Below are 9,959 nucleotides of genomic sequence, written 5' to 3'. Positions count from 1 at the left end.
AGTTTATAATCTTGCTCTGATTTTACTGTCAAAATGTTCCAGGGTAGCAGGAAAATCTCTTTGGACTTGTATCAAACTAGCTGCTCCCAACCTTTTCTTACAGAGAAACAACTATCTTAGTTGTTACTCCTTTCTAGAGGAATTTAGTGAATCCTATATTTTATCATCATTATTTTAACATTCATTTTTTTCCATGCTTGTATGAGTCTGACACAATTCATTGCAGCAGATTTTCTACACCTGGATGCCCTTCCTGTCACGAATCCTTCCATTTCCAAGAAAGATTGCAAATGAACGACATTGCTTATATGATGAGAGTGGGCATCGATGAGGTCGTTGACCTCATCTTGCGTAATATCGTCAAAACTTTCACCACCAAGAACCATTGCCAGTTTCACTGCATTGTTGACAGCCTTCAGATGAGAAGCCCTCATAGTCCTGGACACACCTTCCAGCATGCAGGTTTCTTTTTTCATGCCTTTAAGAGCAGTGTGGATGACTGATAGGCATGCTGCGAACATGAAGTTACACCAGTACTCCTTTAACTTGAAATTCTTGTCTGAATCCATTGTATCCACAAGGTGTTAGAGAAAGTTCCGAGTGCAAAGTGCCTTGAAGGCATAGATCACACCTTGATCCATAGGCTGGATGAGGGAGGTGGTGCTAGCAGACTTGGACTCCCTTATGATTCAAATCCAAAGAGTGAACACCTGGGGTTCTGGCTTCATCCTTCGTGATGTACATTCTGGAAGGCATCTTCTTCCAGAACAAGCTAGTCTCGTCCATATTGAAAACCTGTTCCGGCTTGTATGCCTTGTCATTGATGATCTGCTTGAAGGTCTCATGTACTGAAGCAAAGAATTTCAGACGCTTATTTTGTTTCATAGATAATTTTATTTTATGTTGGGATGTTTACACACAAAATACTGGTGTTGTTAAAATGCAGAAAACATCTTTGAACAAAGTAACTTAGTGTATTGATTGTGTACACACACAAAATACAGTGCAACTGTTATGGATCAAACATGGCGTATCATGAAAAATGCTAGTTACAGGCCAAAAAGGTAACTGCTGCTCTATTGCTGTAGTGGAAACAAGCGCCCTCAAGTGGACTAAATCAATTGTTCTAAAATTGCTGGGAAGAGATTATAGTTTAAGGGTGATAATCTGAACTTGCTCCATGATCCTAATCAAGAGAAATCGCCCATCCTAAGTTAAGATTTTTTTTTTGTCATTGCTACAGATTCTTCCCAAATAATAAGGTGGCATTGGCACAACGCTTCCGGTGAATCTGATCTTTTGCTTATGTTACAAATTGGACTGTCATTTGTGACCAGGTTTAGTGGTAATTTAAAAGCAGAATGAGCTGTTTGTCTTTCTGGGAGAATGGTGGCAGCAAAGCCAGACAATGGTACAGCGACTGCAATTCTTCTTTGTTGCCTTACCTTGGAGAGAAGCAATATTACAAATATTTTACCTGTGCCACCAGAAGCATCAAGAAAGAAAATTCCTCTGCTTTTTACTGGCGATTGTGGAACACTGCACGCACACACACACACACACACACACACACTCATACATATATTAGGTCGTCAAGTATGAAATTTGTAGAAAAGAAAAAAGTTTGCTGATGTTTTATAAATACAAGGAATAGTTTTATTCATCAAAGTATGCACCCATATTGTCAATATACTTTTGCCATTTCAGTAGTAGCTTGTCCAGCCTGGAACTGTAAGTCTGGCAATCTAGAGCAGTGGTTCTCAAAAGGTGCGCCATGAGATTTTCCAAAGACGTGCATTCAGATATAAAGAAGTAAATGCATAGATACTTTCTTATGTTATACCTTACAGATATACCGGTATTTCCATCAACTCAAAATTATAACAGCACTCTTCTTTGCAATGAATAGCTAGCTTCATGCCTGCAAGCAGGTTCGGTACACATTGCGAACACGTTTTGAATGACTCTGCAACAGCCAAGCGTGCAGCAGTGTGGCACTTGCAGGCGGTGGTATCATACATGATGTTTCTATTGTGTTAAACTGGGGTTCAGAGTGAAAGTGTTGTTATTTTCACTTGCAAAAAAGTACACCCATACAAAATGGATAGGTGTCTTATTAAAAAGAAGCGTGATATTGATGAACGTGAACCTGGAAGTGAGCAAAACTTAAGTGAAGTAAGCTGCTCAAATAAGAAACTGAAACCACGGCCTACTCGCAAGTATGATGTAAGTTATTTAAGCTTTGGTTTCACATGGACTGGAAGTGAAGACCATCCTTTGCTGCTATGTTTAGCTCGTGGAAATAAAATGTCAAATGAATCATTGCTTCCTGGTAAACTGAGCAAACATTTAAAAAATAAGCATCCTCATTTACAAGATAAATCTACAAATTATTTTAAGAGATTGTCTGAACAGCAAACTAAAGTGGCAAATTCTTTCATAAATAAAATGACTGTCTCTGAGAAAGCTCAAATCGCTTCCTACCAAGTCTCAGGACTGATAGCACAAAATATGAAAGCTCATACTATAGGCGAGTCACTCATTTTGCCTGTGTGTAAAAAGGTCGTCTCGACAATACTTGGGAATGAAGTAGCAAAAGAAATAAGCAAGATTCCACTGTCCAACGATACAGTTCATAGGCGCATTTTAGAAATGTCTTCTGATATCAAGAAAAATGTATGTAGTAATAAATTCAAGTATTCACCTTTTTCATTGTAAGTTGAGGAGTCAAAAGACATCACCAACAAAGTGCAACTCTTAACATTCATTTGTTTTATCAATGAAGATCAAATAGCAAATCAGTTTCTTTTTTGCAATGAATTAAGTGTCACTACAAAATGAGAGGACGTTTTCAACATTCTGAATACATACTTCGATAAATGGCAGTTATCATGGAAATCATGTGTGGGTATTTGTACAGATGGAGCCCCTTCTATGGTAGGCTGTGTTAAGGGTCTCACAGCTTTTGTAAGAAAAAAAAAATGTGAATGTTATCGTTACTCACTGCTTTCTTCATAGAGAAGTCTTGATGACAAAAACATTAGGAGAGGAATTAAAAGAAGTTTTAGATCAAGTTGTTCAGGTGGTAAACTTTATTAAAACAAGACCTGTCAAATCTCGTATATTTGAACAGTTTTGTACCGATTTGGATTCTCAACACAAACGGCTGCCTTTACACACCGAAGTAAGGTGGCTGTCAAGAGGAAAAGTATTTACCCGTGTACACGAGCTATGACACGAACTTCTTGCGTTCTTTGAAGAAATGAAACAATCTAATTTTTGTGACCTTCTTCATTCCGAATTTTGGATTGCCAGGTTACAGTATTTGGTTGATATATTTCAGCAGCTCATTATTTTAAATACTAGCATGCAAGGGAAAGAAGAAAACATTCTAATGTGCACTGACAAAATGAAAGCTTTCCAAAGAAAACTTAAGATTTGGAAACAAAAAGCTGTCGAAGGGAATTGTTAAATCAAAGTGAAACAGGCATAAATGAAAGACTTCTGTTAATAGTTGACCATTTAGCAAGTTTAGAAGAAAAATTGAGTTCGTATTTCCCATCACTGAAAACTGAACAATATGACTGGATCAGAAACCCATTCGTGGAAACTCCCAATGATTTCAAATTAACATTGATAGAAGAGGAGGAACTTGCTGCTATATCTACTGACCATGGATTAATGATGAAACATAAGGAACTGTCACTTGAGGCTTTCTGGATTTTTGTAAAAGATGAATATGTTTTGATTTCTAAAAAAATCTATTACAATTTTGCTGCAATTTTCAACTTCATATCTATGTGAATTGGGATTTTCCACTCTTTCTACTATCAAGTACTAAAAACGAGGAACACTTACATGCATTGATGAAAAACTTAGAGTTTGTCTTTCAAACATATACCCAAACATTGAAGAAATTGCCAAGATACATCGAGCTAATGTTTCCCATGAACTAAAGAATGAAGAATCTTAAGGTATGTGTTATTTACTTTAGAGATTTGTATATGGTGCGCCCACAATTATTTGTAGGGGTTCAAGTGTGCTCTGATCTCAAACAAGTTGAGAACCACTGATAAGGGTGAAGCTGCTCAGGGAGGAATTCAAGGAGTGTCAAAGATGTGTTCTGCTGAACGACGAGAGATACGAGGTTCATGGGTTCTTATCGAGAACAGATGACAATGATTGACGGCCCGGTGTTGTATAATGCAATGCCGCCCGTGGTGGGACATGCAGAATTTGAAAATTTTCTAGAAAGAATATTAAACGTAGTATGAACAATATAAAAAAATGATGAAGATGAAAATGTGAACTTTTTGTTTTGGAAAAAAAAAAAAAACCGAGGAAAAACTGTCCAAAATCATGTCTAAACGTAATCACTCGACTTTGAGGGTCGAATGGACATTGCGCCTCATTTATCATTGTTCATAATTTCATTCATTTCTTTTATTTTTTCTTCGTTGCTCGATTATCCTGTACTTTTATTTCTCCGATTGGCGATCTGTCTTTTGTATTGTATAAATCTCTATATTTAGCCCCTTGTGGGTAATAAAAAAAAACGAAATGTCACGTTACACACAAATTCACCTACAAAATACAATCTTTTACCAATAACACCATGTGCTACTTTTATAGATTTACTTAATTTTGGCTTACCAATATACTTCCAAGATTCTTCATTCACAATGGTAATATCACTTCCAGTATCTAACTGCATTTTAACTCTTATATTTTCAATTTTCCTATTTACGAATTTTCTCTGTCACATTACCATTTTCTTTCGATGGCATCTTGTTTATTCTATTTTCTGAAAATTTACCTGTTTCACTTGGGAGCAATCTTTATGTCCAATTTTCTCTGTTCGTGTCTTAAAACTTACTATTCTTTCACACTTTACTGACACTTGTAGTTAGGTTACAGCTTGGCTTTGTTTCAGCTTAGCGAGAATTCTTGTTCGTACTTCTGCATCCTTTTCTGCAATTAGTCCCTGAGTAAATATGAAACACTTGAATATATTTGGCGTTAATTCGTCCAGTTTGAACTTTCCACATTCTCTGTTAACTCTACTAGCGGATCTATTTGAAAACGGGGGCACCAGTTTTCATTTATGTTTTATGTAGTGTTTTTGGTACCGAAAGACTTTCAAACTTCGTATACTTATCTATTTTGTATTATAGAACAGAAAAAAATGTTTGTATTCGAATTTATTTCATGTAAAAAATTGTCTTATTTCGATAATTTCTACTAATCACTGACGTCTATTCAGTTGAAAACAGTTAGCGCTGTAACGGTGTATATCGTATTAATCCCCTAACCCTAACTAGACTGTTAACCCTAACCCTAACTCTAGAATCCGAACTCTAAAATTGTTACACACATAGATACGCACAGCGTAATTTATTATATAAACAATATATGCTTATAAATTACGATTAAACCGAATGGAATATGTCACAGGGAATAACATTTTTATGACCGCCCAGCAGTAACTCTATTCAGCTGAATAGACGTCAGTGATTGGTTGAAATTACAGAAATACGACAACTTTAACATGGAATAACTTGCGATGTACGTTTTTTTGTTAAGAAGACTAAGAGTAAAAGATGTTTTATATGACACATTCTACCAGTGTCCCAAGTTTCGTTAGTGGTTCGTTAAGAAAATACTGGTGCCCCCGTTTTGAAATAGATCCACGAGCTCTTCTCGCTAAAAATTTTACACAGTATGTTCATTGTATTTTTAAAGTTTATGTCAGAAGGTTTTTTTTTCAGGAGTACGTAATTGCTGTAACGCTCATGTTCTCCTGCAGCTAGTGTTGTTAGGATTAGACACATTTTCATATCGTCGTGCCAATTTTTGTAGTTTGAAGGCATATAAATAAAGTCGTTCTTACCACGACTTACAAAACGGGTACCGCAGACAGATTGTTCAATTCATAACACTTGTCACCTCTCGCCTCTGTCGCAGATAGCATGAAAAAGAGGGAATATTTTCTTCTCACTCGCCGACGTGACGTCATCTCTCCCTCCTTTCGGTCTTCCTTCCCCCACGCGCCTTCTCCTGATCTAAAGATCACTGCTCTCCTGTTCTGCCTCGTAGTCGTCCATCTACCTGGGGGAGGGAGCGACGTTCCCTTAAAGATCTCACGGGGCCGCCTTCTTCCTCCCCTTCGTCATCGGAAGAGCCAATCACCCATCAAATATCCAGGACATCAAGGCAGCGAGCTGGCAGAAAGGTTAGCACGTCGGACGAAATGCTTAGCAGTATTTTGTCTGTCTTTACGTTCTGAGTTCAAATTCTACCAAGGTCGACTTTACCTTTCATCCTTTCGGGATTGATAGATTAAGTACTAGTTGCTTACTGGGTCGATCTAATCGACTGGCCCCCTCCCCCAAAATTTCCGGCCTTATGCCAAAGAATATCCACGACATGACGCAGCGTTTCATCCACTGATACATTATTCAGAGTACTGATCGTGGTCACTTTTCCTTTTTCCCACAGTGTTGTGCACCGAGCGTTCGGGGGCTTCACCTACTCTTCATCTCCAACCTACACAGATGTAATCCCTTCCGCCTCTAGCTGCTGCGGCACCACACTTGGGTGTCTCCATTTGTATCGGAATATGGCCTTGTGCAGGGCCGACTCTTTGGCTTGCCACACCCTGGGCGACATCTCAGTTATGGGTCTACGATTATTAATGTCATTCCCCTTGCCAGTTCGCATATACACCGGCCAGTATGTTCCCGAATAAGTCTGGCATACTCTTATAAAGTTCGTAAGGAAGACCATTCAGTCCCGGCGACTTGTCCCCGGGGCACTCGGAAAGCACCTCTAAGACCTCCGCAGCCGTGATCGGCCCTTCATAGCCCTCCTCCTCACGTTCCGAGAGACGCGGGCCGCGGGCCAGGAAATCACGAAGGGTATCCCCATGGTCTAGCGTACCGCCCCTCCTGAACAACGCAGTGAAATGCTCCTGAAAGGTCTTACACATCTTGTCCGTCGATCTTCTGTCCTTGTTCGTTTACCACAGACCTTATCGTAGTATCTACGTCACGTTGGGTTTCTAATAGACTCAAGTCGAATGGCTCTTTTGAGGGCAACCCACCAATGGTTATTCAACACGGTGCCGATGAGTGCCCGCATGACTAACTCCTTAATCTGGCTACGGTATGTTTCGCAAGCCAATAGGGTTTTGTTCAACTTCCAGTAACTGGACAGCTAAAGGAGGACCTATCTCTAGTATTCACTACTATCCTGTCTATATAAGACCTGAGAGATCCGTCGGTATTACTCCAAATCCACATTGGAACGCTCGAATTGTCGAGTCTGAATCGATCTGCCCGCCTAAATCGCTTCAGATAACGGTTGAGCCAACGTTATCTAGGCGTGCGTCTAGAATAGTGTTCAAGTCTCCTAACATTACTATTGTCTTTGACGTCATGAGAAAATCCTCCAGGCGTCGATAGAACTCATTCCGTTTACCTGTTGTGCAAGACGCGTAAATACCGATCAACTTGAAGGCCTTACCACTGAAAGTCAGATCCAGAACGACCGAACCACCTTCTGGGTTTACAAAGATTGCACGTGTCTGCAGAGCCAAACTTTTCCGGATCAGAATCCCAACGTCACCCCCTCCCCCTGTCCGACTAGGAGACATGATTTTCTTATAGTCATTCAAGGTGGTTTGTTTTGGCTTACGGAGTTCTAGTATTTATTATAACTATACAAAACTAATTAGAAGGAGAGACATATTGTTGAGAACAATTGGTTTCGTTGGAGGTTCTGTTATTTTTTCATGGGCTAGAAGAGGTTAGAAGGGTGAAGTGACAAAGACATAACTCAACATAGCAAACGCCATGTCTTCATTTTATTGCTGTCAACTTAATGTTTCTCCGTGGGAAAAGTTGAAATGTTAAAGGAAATCGAAGCCTAAATGAAGTCCACTACAAATTCTTCGGCACCCAAACATGGATGAGGAAAACATCAGACTGTAATTGGTGGAGGGAACATGCTAAGGCCTTCGCCCAGCAGTGCACTGAACACGTGCAAGGATGATGACGGCATACATAAAATAATTATCCTGATGTTTATGCAAAATAATGACATGAATAACCAAGTCGAAACCAAGTCAAGACGATTGGGAATGCAGACGGATGCAGTGAGTGACCAAGACGTCTTGCTTCTCTTATCTTTGCACTCTACAATGCGCTGCGCGACCGCCTTCTTCTCAGTTGATCTATGAAAGTTCCTTCTGTAGAGTCCGCCAGCCTTAGCATGCATAGGTAAGCAAACCCTAACTCATCAAGAACTACTTACCCGTTGGGTCCCCTCACCAGGTTTATCCCGCCTGGTGAAGCAATTTGCCAGGGTGTGGCTGGCGTTGCAAACAGCTACTTGAAGCTACAGGTGAGATTTAGGTGCTTTGTGGAACCAAAGTGTATGGGTTATCAGGGATGGGTAGCACCTCTGATGGAGGAACACGTTACACTTTCTGTATGCAACGTAATGCGTGAAGTGAACCCAATCGATCAACCAACATTTATATCAGCTTTTATATTATTTATACAGCTGTCACCGCCGAGTGATTGTTATTTTTGTCTTTTTTTTAATACCGATCCATTTCAGATCACCCGTTGATATATGTGATGTGTGTCATAAGACTATCGTCTACTTATATAATATACTATCCAATACTATTATATATCATCTTCTCTAGTGGCTGCACGTGAGTTTGGCTTTATTATCAATTCCTCACATATACTTTCTAAAACCAAAGTTCGCGCTGGTGCTACTTTGGCGTGCGGTCTACTGCAGTATCCTACCTTGTCATCGATGTGGTAGCGTCATGCAAGAAAAACGAAAACGTGACAGAAATGGAGAATACCGGCCTATATTTCGCTCTCCTCGAAAAGGGTGTCAAACTTCGCGTTCTATTCGGAAAGATAACCGGTTTTTTTTTTTTTCATTATACGGACATCAACAGGTTGCACTGCAATTTGAGTTTGTGCGAGATTTTAGAGCTGGCGATCTCTAACAGGAAAGTCTTCCAATACGGTAAATGACTGGTATAATGTGTGCAGTGCACGCCAAAGTGTAAAAGGGTAGGAAAAGATAGACCACACGCTAAAAGTAATTTCACAGCGTAGACAGGATACTGCGGTAGACCGCACGCGAAAGTAGCACCGTTCGCGCCTGTCTTTTTTTTATCATTTAAGCCGTAATCATCACGCGTTGCAAACGTGACCATTTCGTCTTAAGTCAAAATATGCCCTTCGGCAACTTCGATCCAGTAAACATCCTATGATCAGAATCAGCTCAGGTTTTATTTCAGGCGTCTAGTACAGTGTAAAGGAAAGTGTAATCAAACAGGTTCGACGGGTTATGATATATCATGTTATGTATATTATATATTACACTAGCTGAATAGCCCACCGTTGTCAGGCAATTTTTATAATAGAATGTCTTATATAAATTTTTATTTATTCCATGTCAGAATGCCTTCCCCGACAGATAGGCCTCTTGATCAGGACAGATTTGTGCAATTTTTCGCCAAAAAACTTTGCTGAGGATTTTTTTTTACCTTTTTGAATTATTTACATGTCTGTTCGACCGTTTCATATGACTTTATTCAGGTGTGGCTGTATGGTAAGAAGCTTGCTTACGAACCACATGGTTATGGGTTCAGTCCCACTGCGTGGCACCTTGGACAAGTGTCTTCTACTATAGCCTCAGGTCGACCAAAGCCTAGTGAGTGGATTTGGTAGACGGAAACTAGAAGCCCATCGTGTATATATATATATATATATTGGAAGGTTTGGAGGTGATGTACAGAAATTATATAGAAAAAAATTAAGGTACTCAGAAATCTGGATGTTGGTACATTTACAGATTTTTATTAATGTCACATATTAAATAAAGCGCTTTTCACCTAGTCGTGTAGGATTTTCAAATTGTTTTTTTGA

General features: G+C 39.5%; 1 protein-coding gene across 1 annotated transcript in view; it reads left to right on the top strand.

Moving 5' to 3' along the window:
• The first annotated feature begins 3,316 nt into the window (after positions 1–3,316).
• Positions 3,317–9,959, top strand: part of LOC106872257 (inosine-uridine preferring nucleoside hydrolase) — a 40,267-nt gene continuing 33,624 nt past the window's right edge. Inside the window, exon 1 of the mRNA XM_014919211.2 lies at positions 3,317–3,974. The gene's annotated coding sequence lies outside the window, so the exon portion shown is untranslated. The remainder of the gene's footprint in view (positions 3,975–9,959) is intronic.

The sequence above is a fragment of the Octopus bimaculoides genome, chromosome 22 (assembly GCF_001194135.2).
Source record: "Octopus bimaculoides isolate UCB-OBI-ISO-001 chromosome 22, ASM119413v2, whole genome shotgun sequence".
NCBI classification, from domain to species: Eukaryota; Metazoa; Mollusca; class Cephalopoda; order Octopoda; family Octopodidae; genus Octopus; species Octopus bimaculoides.
Note: the sequence above shows the minus strand (reverse complement) of the source record. Positions and strands in the feature narration are given on the sequence as shown.